This window comes from Theropithecus gelada, chromosome 3 (assembly GCF_003255815.1).
Source record: "Theropithecus gelada isolate Dixy chromosome 3, Tgel_1.0, whole genome shotgun sequence".
NCBI lineage: Eukaryota > Metazoa > Chordata > Mammalia > Primates > Cercopithecidae > Theropithecus > Theropithecus gelada.
Window position 1 is genome coordinate 73,597,985 of NC_037670.1, and position 17,219 is coordinate 73,615,203.

Here is a 17,219-nt window from a genome sequence, read left to right on the forward strand (position 1 = left end):
TTATCCAAACCCATCCTCATCCCAGTCCCCGCAGTGCCAGCCTGGTCCTAAGGAAAGAAAGAACACCAAGGAAAAAGAAAAAGAGTAACCTTGAAAATATGACACTAAGCGAAAGAAGCCAGACAGCTTTGGCCACATTCCATTTATATGAAATGTCCAGAATAAGTGAATCCATAGAGACAGAAGGCAGAGGAGTGGATGCCAGGCTCTGAAGGTGGAAGGGATGGGGAGGAGCTGCCAATGGGTGTGAGTTTCCTTTTAAGGTGAAGAAATAGTTCTGAAACTAGACAGTGGAAATGGTTGGACAGCATTGAAAATATACTTAATGCCACTGAGTCGTACACTTAGTTAATAGTTAAAATAGAAGATTTAATAAAGTGGTAAATAAAGTGGCAAGTTGTATGTGATGTGTATCTTACTACAAGAAAAGAGCTGTTTATATTCACACACTGGGGACCAAGTTACATTGCCTTGGGAAGCCACGGGGCAAGAGCATAATTCTCCTCTGCTCTTCATGGTTTTATGGTCCTGAGGGGTCAGGGCAGCCACCAGCAAGGGCTGTCCTGGTGGAGCCACAGGAGAGACTTGGCCAGGATGCCAGCACAGGGAGAGGCACAGGTTTGGCAGGGCAGGGCGTTGGGAACTGTGGACTCATTTTTAAGTGCACACAAGACCCCACCCCAGTGGCTTTGAGAAATGCTGGGGAAGACTTGGAAGCTGGACACTGCACAGACAGAGAACAGCCAAGGAAACTTGGGTTAAAAGTAAGACAGTGCTTCATAGTTTGAAGATACCTTCATTTACCTTCAAGACAACTATATGGATAGATGGTGTTATTGCCATGTTATACATATAGAACTCAGTCTCAGAAAGGTTAAGTGATCCTCCCAAGTTTACACAGCCAGTGAATACCCTTGGCACTTCCCCAAACCTCTTACATCACGGGATTGTTTGTGATGATGAGGCAACCTATTTTCTCCTAAGGGTTTGATCAAAGATGACTGCTCACGTTCAGAAAGATGCCCTCCAAGGCTGTGCTTGTGAGAAGAGGTGGCTCAGGTATCTCATTATTGAGCCTAAATTGAAGGGTCTGCTCGTTCAGCTCCTGGGAAAGTGTACAGTTGTACCTCAGTCCTACTGCAGGCAAATCATTTGTTTTAAGCCTGCTGATGAGAAATGTCAATGTGTGTTTTCAAGATAAAGATGCTAATTTGAGTATGAGGCACGAGTTATTATAAGGAACAGAGAAACATGGCTGGGGGAAGTATGGTGGTTGCAGGAAGGGAGGTGAGAGGTATGAATGGAAAGGAGGTGGAGAAGGGCCATGGTACATGTTATTCACACCACTAGTTTACCTTGATGGTAAGAAAATGCTTCCTCCATGCTTAAGACATAGGGCGGCAGCAGCACTGTGCTCAGGGTTGGTGCCAGTTTAAGGAAAATAAGTAGGCATCAGCTTACTTTGTCCACAGAACTCTGTGACATGTTGTCTCTAGAGTATCCCCAGGGTGGCATCTAAGAGTTCTCCAGCTGGATTTGTCCCTAACTGGGGGAAGCAACTCCCAGATCAGCCCCAGTTGTAAAGAATCAATGGGCCCATGGAAAAACCTGTGTTCCCTGATGTAGCCTTTGCCTCCCTAACTCTGTATTTATTGTGTGCGTTTGCTCTCCACTAAGGTCTGTAGAAGAAGAAAAAACAGGAATCTTGAACAACCCAAAAGGAGGAATCTGAGTTAGTAAATGGAACATCCACACATGCCCATTAGGTAAGAATGCCTCAGGGAGCTGAACCAAGATTGCAAATCAGAAACCCTTTCTGGTGTCCTCAGTTAGGGCATCCCTAGCCTGCACCTGCAGATGGAAGTTTTGCAAAGTTGATGGGAAAAGGTAGATGGCTGGGGACTGGGGATTTTGAAAAAGTGTAGAAGGTGAAAACTTGTTAGGAGGTCTGCCTTTATTCTCTTTTTTGTTAATCTTTCAAATTTTAGATTCAGGAAGTACATTTGCATGTTTGTTAAGTCAATTGTGTATAATAGTGGTAATTTGGCTTCTAATGTACCCATTCCTCAAATATTGAACATTGTACCCCAGAGGTAATTTTTCAACTGTCACCTGCCTCCAATCCTCCCCGTTTTGGAGTCCTCAGTGTCTAATTTCTATTTTTATGCTCATGTGTACCCAGAACTCTGCCTTTATTCTTGGCAACAATGCCCGAAACAAGCAAAGTCAATTCTGCCCCAGAGATTATGATGTGTGACCATCTCACATATGGTCAGTGTTATCAGCTCTAGAAGTATTGCTACACATGTCCTTAATCTGCCTTTTTGCTTCTTTTGCATTTAAGGTGGAGATCTAAGTGTCTCTTGAGATGTCAGGGGAAAATAAAGAAATAAATTCTTCCAATGAAAACATCCCTACACATTTCCTCGTATTGTCTGAGCCACCCAAGTTTCTTTCTTAGGTTGATTGTTTCTGCCAACTCTAGCAGCCTATCTCAAATTGTGGACCAGAATCACCAGGGGAGCTTGTTAGGAAATTAGATTCCAGAGAGTAGGGCAAAATCTGCATTCTAAAGACCTACCTTAGGGGATTGCGAGCCATGACCCTTGGGGCTCCTAGCAGTCCTACAGGGAGCTGCAGCAAATGCGGATAGTGCGACTTTTCCCTTGACTTTCAACCAGACCAGCTTGCAAACGTGGCTCCCCAACACTGAGACTATTTTTATTTTTATTTTTATTTTTATTTTTATTTTGAGACAAAGTCTCACTCTGTTACCCAGGCTGGAGTGCAGTGGCACAATCTTGGCTCACTGCAACTTCTGCCTCCCGAGTTCAAGCGATTCTCCTGCCTCAGCCTCCTGAGTAGCTGGGAATACAGGCGCGCGCCACCATGCAACGATTTTTTTGTAATTTTAGTAGAGATGGGGTTTCACTATGTTAGCCAGGATGGTCTCAATCTCCTGACCTCATGATCTGCCCGCCTCAGCCTCCCAAAGTGCTGGGATTATATGTGTGAGCCACCATGCCCGGTCTGAGACTATTTCTTTTAAACAAATTTTTCTGCCATTGGGAAAAAAAAAATTAAAACAAGATCGTTTTTTCAATTTGATCATTGCTAGAAAGAAAAGAAATAGACATCTGGAAATAACCCAATGTTCTTTAGTGCCTTTTGTTTTGGAAATTAGGGCAATTCACCAACCACTACCGCCTTTGTTGACATTTTAGGGCACACTCTTACTGGAATGTTTTAGGACATGTTAAGTCTGAGACGTAACATTAGCTTTTAGATGCCTCATTAAATAGGAAAGATAAGAAGCGAAGGATGAGTGCTCCCTGTAAAGCAGAATGAAGAAGCTATGCAGGACTACCCCAGGAGAGCTGCGCCTGCTCAGCAAACTGTTGGGGGCGGGGGCTAAGGACTCAAAAGAGGTGGCAAGTGCCCCATGAGTCCCAGGGGATGCTTGCTGAGGTCTCTTTAGGGAACAGCTGACTTCCCCACTATTTCCACCTGCAGAATAACCCCACCTAGGCCTAAAATCTCAAAAAAGTAAGAGAAAGAAATTGAGAAACCATTCTAATGTGGATGTGGGCACCCCAAAGTAAAGTGCTTCTCCTCTCACCCTAAAAAAGCCAGTCAGCCTACAATCTCACCCCAAAACACTGAGCTCTCCATTGTGTTTCCCAGTCCTTCCAGATGTCTACTGAGTGCCAACCAAGATGAAAGAAAAACAATCCACACCTAGACAATTTCCCCATGAAACTGCAGGACACCAAAGATAAAGATCTTTTAAAATCCAAAAATAAATGCAATTCAAAACCAGAGTGAGGCCGGGCGCGGTGGCTCATGCCTGTAATCCCAGCACTCTGGGAGGCCAAGGCAGCCAGATCACTTCAGGTCAGGAGTTCGAGACTAGCCTGGCCAACATGGTGAAACCCCGTCTCTACTAAAAAATATACAAAAATTAGCTGGGCGTGGTGGCATGTCCCTGTAGTCCCAGCTACTCAGGAGGCTGAGGCAGGAGAATCGCTTGGACCCAGGAGGTGGAGGTTGCAGTGAGCCGAGATCATGCCACTGCACCGCAGCCTGAGTGACAGAGCGAGACTCCGTTTCAAAACAACAACAACAACAACAACAACACAAAACCAGAGTGAGATACCACCTCACTCCGTCAAAATGGTTATTATCTAAAAGAAAACAAGCGTTGGTGAGGATGTGAAGAGGGAACACTTATATACTATTGGTGGGATTACAAACTAAGACAGCCTTTGTGGAGAACAGTATAGAGGTTCCTCAAAAAGTCTAAAATGGAACTACTATATGATCTAGCAATCCCGCTATTAGGTATATATACAACGACAATGAAATCAATATAATCAAAGAGACATCTGTACCCCCATGTTTACTGCAGCACTATTCACAATAGCCAAGATATGGAATCAACCTAAGTGTCCAGCAACTGTGAATGGATAAAGAAAATGTGGTACATATACACCATGGAATACTGTTTAGCCATAAAATGAATGAAATTCTGTCATTGGTGGCAACATAAAAGAACCTGGAGGACATTACGCTAAGTGAAATAAACCAGACACAAAGAGACAAATACCACATGATCTCACTCATACGTGGCATCTAAAAAAGAAAAGCCATAGAAGCAGAGAGTAGAACAGTGGTTACCAGAGAGTGGGGAAGGGTCAGGGGAGGAGAGGCAAAGCTTGGTCAATGGGTACAGACTTAAAATTAGATAGGAGGAGTAAGTTCTGGTGTTCTGTTGCACAGTAGGGTGACTGTGGGTAACAGTAAGGTATTGTACATTACAAAGTAGCTAGAAGAGAAAACGATAAATACACGAAATAATGAATACAACATAGATATGCATGGAAATATCAAATGGTAACCTATAAATGTGTACAATTTCAATGTCAAGTAAAATAAATACCTTAATTGAAAGTAAAATGTGGTGTGATTTTGAGCACTTGGTGGAGTATGAAAGGATGATGCACTTGGATGTTTTCTTTGAGTAGCACTAAAATCCACACTGAGAGGAACACCTGATCACTGCATATTTTTTTGGCTCTGCAGGAAATAATAAGGTAGCTATATTAAAGTCAAGAGTGTTTACTGACTTGCAATTTTTAACAATAATAAAGCATGAAAGATTTCACGAGAACACAAAAGCTATCATCTTTGACTATGTGGAAGGGAAAACTTGGTGGGAGGGAGGAGGGAAAAGGAGGACGGGGCACTACATGGAGAGTAAAAAGATGGCTCTGTAGATGACAGAACAAATAGAGACTTAAATATGCTACTTAAAATTATACAGTTAACTAAAAATAATGCCATGCTTCTCTTCAGAGCAGGGAGATAAAGACAGTGAGAGATGTAAGTGAACTAAACCCTCATACTCCATAGCAGGAAATGAACAGATGATACAAGTTAATAAAAGACAGAGATAAATTGGAAGTCTTTGGAAATACGGAGGTAAACTCAGAAAGCCTAAAACCAGAAGTGGTTAAATGTGATTCCCCCGGGGAGTAATCCTGAGGGTGGAGAGGAGGATGGCTGAGAACTTAGCATGTTTTCAGAAGCCTTCCGGATTCAATTGATTTTTAACCACATGCATGTATCACACTGACAAAAAATTTAAACAAAAATTAGTTTCAAAACTATGGCTACATTTTATATGATAACAGCAAATTCCTATATTTTAGGCACTGTTTTAAGCATTTGACATTAATCTCTTCATTGGTTTTTTCAACAACCTTATAAAGTAAGACTGCTAAATCAGACTCTCTCAGATGCAGACCCTGATCTAAGGATTTGAGCACAAATGATTTAAAGGGCTCCCAGGAAAAACCAGGAGAGGGGTGAGGACACCAGGATGAGAGGGCAAGAAGCCAAGCAAAGGCAGGATTTCAGGGCAAGTCCCAGCCTCATCCTGATTCCAGGGAGCTCTGAAGCATAAATGACACCTTGGGGCTTATCCTGCTTCACAGGGTCCATCTATTCCCTTGACTCCTCCCAACACCAGTGAGTCACTGATTCCAGCTGGGGACTGGGCATAAACTCCAAAACATTTTGACTTTCCGTAAGGGGGAAGCGACTTCCGTGCCTAAGAATCAAATAACTTCTAAGAATCAAAGTATATATATATTATATATATTTACAATATTATATACCATATAATTATATTTTATACATATTTACAATGTTATATATAATATATATATTACACCAAGCCATGTTAAAGACACAGATGGCTTCCCATTTATTTGCTGCTTATAGTCTCACAGTAATATGAGCAATTATACACATGGGATAAAATAATATTGGGACACTGGTTATTTCATCTCTTCTGCATGGACTAGACATTGTTTCTGTCTAGTATATCTAAATATCCTTGAATTGGTGAGGGTTTTAACATATTGACAGAAACTAAATGTCTATCAGACGAAGGTTAGTCATTACTAGAAGTACAGAAAGATGGCATCAGAGAAGCCAATTCTGAGGTTGGAGTGATGGTCAGAGGCCATGCCCTATCTGGTCCAACTGGCAGGCATATCCCACTGTGTAGACACATGTGGCCATTATATCTCTGAACAAATTGACGTGTCAAGTCCTGTATTTATACTCATCTTGTAACCTTCTGACAAGATAAGGATTTTCATGGAATCGTCCTTTATAAGCAGAGAAGGTGTTGACCAAAGGGCAATAATATTAGTGCCCCTTGACAATTATATTTCTCTTTGTAAATTAAAACGGGCATTCTGGTTTTATAATCTATCTTCTTCAGTTTGAGTCAGCATTGTGATATTCTGATCCAGCCTAGGACACTAATTAAATTGAGTTTGTTGCCCTAGGCTGAGATCTAGACCCTATACGGGACCAAATTCATCTTTGGCTCCACTGATGATACCAACTGTGGCATGAACCTTCTTTTGAAAAGTCAACAATGGACATTTGTTCTTGATAGATGAAGAAATATTCCCTAGGACTATTCCACAGGATGCTAGTTCCCACATATGCTCCATGAAAAAAAAGTGTCCAATGGCCAAAAAAATTATTTTGGAGATACTGGATGTTTCATCCTATTTTTGGAAATCCAGTGAGCATTAGAATATTAATGGGTAGAATTTCAGCATTAAAGAAACGTGATTAACATTTTCTATCCAATACCAACCAAACTCATTTGACCTTGGAACGCCATCTTTTTTTTTTTTTTTTTTTGACACAAACTAATGCATACATATATGGAACTAATATTATTGGGAGGGCCCACTTAGAAATAACCTGTAGGTCACTGTCTTTGTTGTCAGACATGAGCATTTTATAAATGAAGAAATTTTATACATATGTCTATATATATACACACACATATAATTTTATATATATATGATTTATATATTTTATATCAGGATGTCTGGAGGACATGATGAACTATTTTCAATATAAAATAAACTTAATACAATTCTTTTGCTTTTTTATAGTAGGGGGGGTCTCACTCTGTTGCCCTGCCTGGCCTTGATCTCCTGGCCTCAAGCGATCCTCTCAGAGTAGCTGGGACTACAGGCATGTACCAACATACCTAGCTTGCCTAATGAAATTCTTGTTTACTCCTAATAAGACTGCATGTGTTAATTCATATGTCAAGCTTATCCAGTGTGATGAAACTGGCAAATTCACACTAAAGAGAAACTTTGAAGGTAATAATCATCCTTGATTGATAAAAAATATACATGTGTTAAAATGTAAGTATGTGTTAAGTAGGTATATGCATATGAATTTCTGTTTTTTGTTTTTTGTTTTTTTTTTTTTTGAGACGGAGTCTCCCTGTGTCACCCAAGCTGGAGTGCAGTGGCATGATCTCGGCTCACTGCAAGCTCTGCCTCCCGGGTTCACACCATTCTCCTGCCTCGGCCTCCCGAGTAGCTGGAACTACAGGCGCCCGCCACCATGTCAGGCTAATTTTTTGTATTTTTAATAGAGACAGGGTTTCACCATGTTAGCCAGGATGGTCTAGATCTCCTGACCTTGTGATATGCCCACCTCGGCCTCCTAAAGTGCTGGGATTATAGGTGTGAGCCACTGCGCCCGGCCTGAATTTCTTAATAAATGCAGTTTTCATGAAGGCAAAGTATTTCAGATAGTCTGGTAGGAAAGGTGAAAGAAACACAAAAAAGGGTCTTAAAGTGTGCAAAGGTAGGAAACTGGAGCTGGGACTTTTCTGACCAACTAGGATAACCTGGGGCTTAGCTGAACTCTCCCCAGGCTCTAGGAAAGCATCATTGTTATGGAGTTTCAGCTGTGAGGAGCTTGGTGTGGAAATTCTGCTCCTTGAATAAGCCTACAGCATGAGTTAAAGAAGAAAATGCAGTTCTATCAATACTAAACATTTTAATAAGATCTTCTTTAAGACAAAAAGTTTAAATAACCCTCTTCTGCCTTTTCCCATCAAATTTCAAGTATTTTCCAGGTGTTAATACAATAAAAAATTAGAACTCCTAGGGTTTAGGTGGGCATTTTGATTGAATTCTGATGGATAGATTCTACAGGTTCCTTGATTTTGCTTAACTGATGTTTGGATAACCTGAAAGGAATCCATAGACTGTTTATGGAAACATTGATTCTTGATTTGAAATCTGTTTGCTCAGCAGATGGGACCAAATTTATCCTTCAGAGAATCTAGCAACCTCAAAATCCCAGTACAGTTTACTCACAGAAGAACTGGTAGTATTCTTTCCTTAAGGAGTTTGGCAGAGGATTGGTGAAGAACACGGCAGACACAATGGGACTCTCCTTGGATATCAGTTCTCTGTGCTCTGAAAATTCTCCAATACGTGGATAATCAAGTGGTGGTGGCTGTTGTTTTTCTGAGAAGTCTGAGATTCACTGTCTATGCCTCATTGTCTTTTTGAAACCAAACGAGTTTAAGGACAGAATATACATTTGGGTGAGATAGGAAGCAACCCATAAAAGTGCTCATGTCACATTCAATCCCATTATTTTTCCTCCATTAATGTGAAAAAGACCTATTTACATCTTTGATGATTTCTTAGAAGGCCAATCCACCTTCGAGGTTAAAAGGTTTAAAATTATAGCTAACATTTATTGAGCATGGGTTTTCCAGGGATATTTTTACTTTTATAAAAATTAAGGTAGAAGAGAACCCATAAGCCATATTCACTAAAAGTTATGCTACATGTATGGGGGGAAGGGAGAAGTATGCTCAGTTTATATTCCTATGTTAATAAAATAATTCTTTAAATTAAGCAGACAAAGCAAGATGCACCCTGGCTATCAAAGGATCAGTGTTTGCCTTTCCCTTCAAATGGAGATTTGTAGGAGAAAACATTACTGACAATTCAGTGGCTACTGTGCCTGGTTTAAACACAGCACTATGCTCACTCAAATTTCTTTTAGGCTATAGACACATGGGCCAGTGCTTATTTTCATGGTTGATTTAATCCACCCCCTGTGCCAGTGTGGGGATTATTCCCTACAGTTATTCTCCAGTGATCTGTCAGTTCAGATTAAAAAAAGTTAAGTGACAAAGATGCGGTGGCCGATTCCTTTGGAAGACTGTGGAAGCTGGAGTATACAGCAAGGGACTTCTTTTTAAGGATCTGACTATGTTCTTTCTTTAATTGCCCTCATATCGCCACGAATCTTTCTTATCTAGGCTGAACTTTAAAGTTCCTAAACAGGCAATTCAATTTTATTCCTACACAACAACTTCAGGGTTGCCAAAAAGGGTTTCCAGATCGTAATTCATTGGCTCTTGCTTAGTTTTTAAGAAGAGGAGATAGCATATATTTCCTCACTTTACAGATGAAATCTAAGACATGATTCTAGGACCACGTGGATCCTAGTTTTGCTTGGGATACACAATAAATTGTGATACTTTCTCTTAAACTACACCTCTTTATATTTTGAGATATAGGATTCAAAATATACCTTTGCCAGATTTGTAATTCTGTTCCAGATTCTTTGAGAAGAAACCTGAAATAAAAATGATTTTAATTGTATAGCAAAATGTTACTCGTGTTAAATGGTAAAAGTTACTCATATCATAAATATTATTATTATTCTCACTCTTATTTTCTCTTTCTATCTCTACAATAGAATTCTTTAGTAGGATTATGAAGATACTGGATGAGTAATTTGGTTATTTTGTATTGATGTGCAAATCAGTCATTCAATTCATGCATTCATTTTAAAGGCTTTCATATGTACTAAGCTAAAAAGAAGGCAACTGACAGTTTTAACAAAATAATTACATTAATTCTATACTCTGCTGTGAGAAAAGGGTCATCGAAAATAGAATCCTGAGAAAATTCCTAAAAAACAATAGAATGCTGGACTACTAATGGGGCTAGGATGTAATATGGTTGCATCACCTATATAATTACAAATGTTTTCTGCAAATGTCTCGTCGATTTCGGCCAGGATGGTTGGTCTTGCTTATGAGAAGTAAAACAGTATTATTTTTACTTTGTCTACTGCAATGTGGACAAAAGGGGCAAACAGAAATGGATCAGTCAGGATAGGTTAGGTTATGCTCTGGTAACAAGTAACCTCGAAATCCCAGTACAGTTTACTTCTTTACGTGTCCTAAATCATCAGGGGGCTCGCTCATTGTAGTCACTTAGGTGGCCAAGCTGGTGGAGCACCTACTATCTTGAACATTACCAGAAGGAAAGAGAGCTTTTGAGGGTGGAAATTAAATGCTCTGGGCCAGAAGTAGTCCCCATCACGTTCTCTTGAAACTCATTGGCCAGCACTGGTCACGTGGCACCACTTGAATGCAAGGAGACCAGGAAGTGGCAAAGCGTCAACTCTCAGAGAAGGGGAGAACCAGGGAAGTTTGGTGAACCACATTAGTGACCTCCTCAAAGGTCTCACTCTGCCCCTCAGATGGTTTCCATATTTGTCACTTCTTTTCCATTTTCATTTCCCTTTAACCTCATTATGTCTTGCCTGCATCATTGCAAGAGCCCTTTTTTGTTTTTGTTTTTTTGAGATGGAGTTTTGCTTTTGTCGCCCAGGCTTGAGTGCAGTTGCGCTATCTTGGCTCACTGCAAGCTCTGCCTCCTGGGTTCGAGCAATTCTCCTGCCTCAGCCTCCCAAGTAGCTCGGATTAGAGGCACCCGCCACCAGGCCTGAATAAGTTTTGTATTTTTAGTAGAGATGTTTCACCATGTTGGCCAGGCTGGTCTCAAACTCTTGACCTCAGGTGATTACCTGCCTCAGCCTCCCAAAGTGCTAGGATTACAGGTGTGAGCCACCATCCCTGGTGGTTCAAGGGCCTCTTAACTGTCCTCTAATCTCTTGCCTTCCTCACTCTCTCTCTCATTCATTAAATTAACGAATGTTATCAAGCCATTTGCCAAGTGCCTATCTGCCACCAGAATTATCTTTGCAAAACACAGATAGGATTATCCTATTAATTTTTTTAAAAGAGGGAAATATGATATCTCTCAGCACAAGGAATTAAACCATAGTGCTCAGCCCAATATTAGATAATGAGGGAGGGCACTCTGACTTCAACCCACTTTTCTAGAAACACCCTGACCTCTTCTGAGAACCTCACTTCTGGTCCAGAGCTAGAAGCTGATGGTCCATGGCCATCCACAGCCAGCAGATGGGAATGTCCTGCTTCCACACATGGAATCGGGGCTTCAAAAAAGCTTGAATTGGTTGACAAGAATGAAAAATCAGGAGAGCCTCCACAAAATACGCATTGGCCATTTTTCTTAAAAACAAAACAAAACACAACCACACATCCAGAAGGTTTGGCAACATGACCCTGCGTGGGAACTGGAACTTGCTGGGATCCATGGCAGCCAGAATGAACGGCCCCCTCTCCTGAAATTCTATGAGGGAACATCTTGTTGTGCATTGCACCACAATTAATGTGTCCCTGGATGGTTCTTTTACCAACTAGCTCCCTAAGGAAAGTAACCATTTTTATGCAGGACTTTTTTTTTTTTTTTTTTTTTTTTAATCTTCCTGTCTTCTCTCTTAGCAACCTGCATATAGCAGATGTTCACTAAGTAATTAGGAATTATAATTGTTGGGAGCTGTAATTTGATTGGCCACTTGATGACTTCAGCTTATTCTTCTTACCTAACATGTATCATGTGGTTGTTTTGGTTAAGTTCACAAAAGTAGAGAGATCATTGGAGAATTTCTGAGGTTCACAAGATCCACTGCTCAGGGTTCTAGGAGACTACCTCTAAATCCTGTGACCTCTGAGCCTGCAAGGAGCTGCAGTTAATTTGGGGGAATGGTATAGATTTATTTTTCTAAAAAATCAAATTCTTTTGTTCCTTTTTTGAAAATATATAACTGTACAGGCCAAGGCAGCCACCTGGATGCATCTGGAGCCATATCCTAAAAATTCTGTAAAATAATTTTATGAACTAGCAAGTTATTAAAGGAAGTGAATGAACAACACTTAAGAATTCAGGATTTGAAGGTGTGCTATAGGAATTCAGCAGGAAATATGTATATGAAATGTGGTCAAAGAGGAAATGACAAGCTTAGACAGCCCTGAAAGGTTATCTGGATAAACAGAAAAGTACTGCAGGTAGGTCTGAGATGGACAGATTAAATCATAATCTTAGAGGAGTGAAAAATGTCATCCTAACCAAGGGCTGACCCAAATTCCACTCAATCTGGAGAGACACATAATAGAGCATATGGATTAAGAGGGTTTGAGTTGAAGGTCAGGTTTTTAGTATGTCTGGGCTGGCAGGATGTAAAAGTCAGCCAGGCATAACAAACACATTGCCCTGTTGAGCAAGCGGGCGGCAGAAGGGCCGAAGCGTACGGTGCATGTGAGGCCCATGGGTCGGTTACTCACTTCTCTTCTGCTGGCCACGCTCCACTCTTGGCCATCTGCAATTGCATGCTCTGTCCCTAAGGGGAACCAGGCAAAAGTATAGGATGGATGAGCACAGATTCGCTAACAGGGCAGGTAAAGCAACTCATAGATCCCTTCTACTCACAATGAATTAGAACATTTAACACTAATTTCAAACAGTTTATAGAAAAGCTATTTAGAGGAGGATGAGAATTTCTGAGTTTTATGGCAAGATAGCAACTCCAAACTATAAGATACTTACTTCATGAAGGCTCTCATTGTCTGGACCTACATAATAGTCTGCTGTTCTCTCTCTCTCTCTCTCTCTCTCTATATATATATATATATATATATATAATTTTTTTTTTCTTAAAGTACAGCTCCCTCCTCCCCTACCTCTCTTTCTTCCTCTCTCTTCCTCCTTTCTTCCTCCTCCATTTTCCTCCCTTCCTTTCAATGCATCTTCTCTCCTTACTCTAAAAATGTATTAAGCACCTGTGTTATGCTGGGGAATGTGCAGGCAATTGAACTTATAAACATAACTTCAACTGTGATTCTGCCTTCCCGCACTTCATTCACATCCTATCTGGGAAAATAGACATGCAAATGCTCAAGCACAAGGAGATATGTCAATATTTCTTCTTGGTTAATAATTTTCACTGTCTGCCCACATCTCCAGAAAAAGTACGCATCCTCTCCCTTCACATCAAAATCCTTCACGACTCTGCTCCAAGCCTACTTTCAGGTTTTAGCTGCCAACATTCTTCTGGGTGTAACCTCACACTCCAGCTGCCCATTGTATGTCATTTCACACTCACACCTGGCTTTTGCTCATGATTTGTTCTGCTTTCTGAAATGACCCCTTAGTTTCCCCTCCTTCTGTTTCCCTCTGTCATTGTCCTATCCTTCTTTCAAAGTTCAGCTCTTTTTTCTGGGCAGCCTCTTCCACTCCCATTTACACATAGTAGGTGTAATGAAGTGATGCCCTGGTTATGGTACATACAGTAGTGCTTCCTTATCTGTGGTTTTTCTTTCCTTGGTTTCAGTAACCTGGGGTCTGAAAAGATTACAGTATTTTGAGAGAGGGAGTGAGAGACCACATTCACACAGCTTTTATTACAGTATATTGTTATATTATAATTGTACTATGTAATAGAAGAACTGTTATTTATTTATTTTTGAGACAAGAGCTCACTCTGTGGCCTAGGCTGGAGGGCAGTGGTGTGATCATGGCTCACTGCAGCCTTGACTTCCTGGGATCAAGCGATCCTCCCACTTCAGTCTCCCAAGTAGCTGGGACTAGAGGCGCATGCCACCATGCCTGGCTTATTTTTTAAATTTTTGGTTGATACAGGGTCTCACTATGTTGGCCAGGCTGGTCTCCAACTCCTGGCCTCAAGCAATCTTCCCACCTCAGCCTCCCAAAGTCCTGGGATTACAGGCATGGGACACTGCACTCGACCAAAAATTGCTGTTGTTAATCCCTTACTATGCCCAATTTATAAGTTAAACTTTATAGGTATGTATGAATAGGAAAAAGCATAGTATATAGAGGGTTCAGTACTATCTGTAGCTTCAGTAACCACTGGGGGTGTTGGAACATGTGTCACCTCAGAAGAGCAGGAACTACTGTATGTCTTTTATATTAATAGTTGTTAGCCAATATTAGAACACTACTGTCCTAGTTCAGACCATGCTGAAACTCTAGGGCTGCAAAAGCACTTTTGGGATTATGAACCCCTTTGACAGTCTGATAAAAAATATATGTACCCTTTACCGAGAGACGTTTTTATACTTATAAATTTAACATAATTTCTCAAGGGATTTCAGACTCCTCTGAAGTTCATCCAGAGACACCTGCCCACCTGATGACTGACAGCATCTGCAGCGGACCAGGCTACAGGTCCGGATGAAGGGCATCTGTCCCTGAAATATACGGCCCTTCCTGGCATCCACTGATGGGGAGAGGTAGGTCTTCTGATGGAGCTTCAGAATCTGGAAGGTGGGCCACAGGTGGTTGAGGGAACTCTGGCTGCTTGATGTTTTTTATTCTCTTCAGTCAGGTCTTGAGAATTCTTATCTAGCCTCTGGACCTCCCAGGTGGGAAGAGTTAAAGCCCCTCTGCCCCATGGAGGTTCATTCTGAGTGAGCTCAAGGTGTAAGCCATATTATCTGATGGGAGGTTACCCTCTGAGCTGGCTTAAAGTCATATTTAAATAGTCTAGCCTAGTCTCAATCTGTTATGGGCCTTAAGATCAGACACTATAGTGCATTGCTGAACCAAGATGCAAAGAGGCTGTCTGAGAATTAGGTAGACATCTCTTAATGCTTTGTTTATGTTATACAGAAACATGATTTTAAATAGTAATTTTGGAAAGAGCTATTGGTGTTCCATGAGTTCCATTCTCTGAAGGAGTAGGGTCTCTTTCCTCTTCATTTTACGCCAAGAAAAGGGGACTTCCATGGAGCTGCTTTGTGTTCCTGCAGTAGGGAGTCACATCAGACCTGTGTTGGCCTCCTGTTGGAAAATGCCACAGGTAAAAAGACAGGCTGGTTAGCTGCTCTAACAGGGAGGCTAAGGAGAGACTGTGGCCCTGGTGGCTGGCACTTGAGGCTTGCATGAGAATTTCCTCGGGGCTGGATGTGGGCCACATGTGTGACAAAACCTTAGTGTGGCCCACCTGAGATTGTGTCTGAGAGAGTCCCGTGCAGGGGCGAACATATCTCAGCATGGAGAATTTAGAGGTAGGGCATCACCCACATTAAAGGATCTGTATTTGAGAGGCCAGGATTGGGAGGTTTCCAAAAAAACCACAATACCGTCCCCCAGAAAGAGTCATCTGTAAATATCTCCAAGTCCAGTGAGTGTGAAGCCAGCCAACAGTAGTGCTCGTCAGTAGGAACTGTCCCTGCTTTCTTTTTCTCTGAAAGGGTCAGAAACTAAAGATAGAGGAGGAGGAGCTGAAACTGTAGGTGGGGAACAAAGAGAGATTCCCTTTCCCCGTTACAGGCTTTCTGCTTACAATTTGGTTGAGATGTAGGATGTGGGAGGTGAAGGGGTCTGAAACCTCAAATCAAATTGGAGTTTTGTTTTGTTTATTTGAGGCAGGGTCTCCCTTTGTCACCAGGTTGAGGTGCAGTGGTATGATCATGGCTCATCCCAGCCTCAAACTCCCAAGCTCAAGTGATTTTCCTGCCTCAGCCCCTCTACTACCTGGGACCTCAGGCATGCACCACCACATCCAACTAATTTTGCAATTATTTTGGAGACGGGGTTTCACTATGTTGCCCAGGGTGGTCTCAAACTCCTGGGCTCAAGCCATCCTCCCGCCTCAGCCCTCCAAAGTGCTGGGATTACAGGTGTGAGCCATTGTACCCGGTCCCAAGTTGGAGTTTTGACTATTACCTGGGTCTGTGCATTCTACTTATTAAAGCAAACTAGTGTTTATATTACCTAGCAGTAGCCAGGGATGTTACAGGACTTCCTTGAGTTGTCACTTGGAGGTAAGGGAAGAACCAACCTTAATGAATAAGTTGAAAGTGACAGTGAGTAGAACAAGTCATGTAGTGATTGCACTAACCTCAGAGGAACTGAGCCTTGCTTTGTTTTTTTCCTAAGAGAGCAGAGGGGTTCTTTTGCAGCAGACACATAAGAGCTACTGGGTTAAGTGCACTGTATTTTCTTCCGTGCCTTTATTCCTTTTCTCCCTGGTGTTGTCTTTGTGAATCTAAGACCTTTGCTGAGGAGAGGGGTAAGTTTCCCTTTCTTTGGAAATTCAGCACATATTTATTGGCTGTGTACTGCAGAGGCTCTCAAACCTCAGGGTACAGAGGGACCACCTAGGCTGCTTGTAAAAATGCTGATTCCTGGGCCCCGCCTATGCAGATTTTGATTACGTAGCCCTGTGGTGGGCTGAGGAATTGGCAGCCTTTAAACAAGCTTCTGGTGCGGGGTCTTTGGTCCATACGTGAGTAGTGCTGGTCTCTCCTGGTTTCCTGGCACTGTGCTGGGTGCCTAAATATCACAAGAAATCAGGCATATTTCTTACCCTCAAAAATCTAACAGTTTGGTGGCATATGTAGCTAGCCTGAAAATTATCAACGTGTTTGAGCATGTGTTTCTTTGGAAGTATTTACAAACCATGAGACAGCAATAGGGTTAGTGTGGGAAGAGAGAGAAAAAAAACCCTTGTAAGTGCCAAGCAAAAAACATTTCCTACTGGTGAGACAGTCAGGCTGGGAAGAAAAGGGAAAATGAAGGGCAAACTCTTTAAGAGGCTCACCACAGTGAAAGAGCAACTAGTAATTTGAGGATTCCTTTGCCAGCATTCTGCCAAATGTATGAGAATTAGAG

At 41.6% G+C, this 17,219-nt stretch overlaps 1 protein-coding gene and 1 non-coding gene across 3 annotated transcripts in view; one reads left to right on the top strand and one right to left on the bottom strand.

Moving 5' to 3' along the window:
- POU6F2 (POU class 6 homeobox 2) overlaps positions 1-17,219 on the bottom strand; it is a 491,967-nt gene that overhangs the window by 142,022 nt on the left and 332,726 nt on the right. The gene's annotated exons all lie outside the window — the stretch shown is intronic.
- On the top strand, positions 6,261-6,374 carry LOC112621943. Its single transcript, XR_003118864.1, has one exon. It is a non-coding gene; the product is annotated as a small nucleolar RNA SNORA20 (small nucleolar RNA).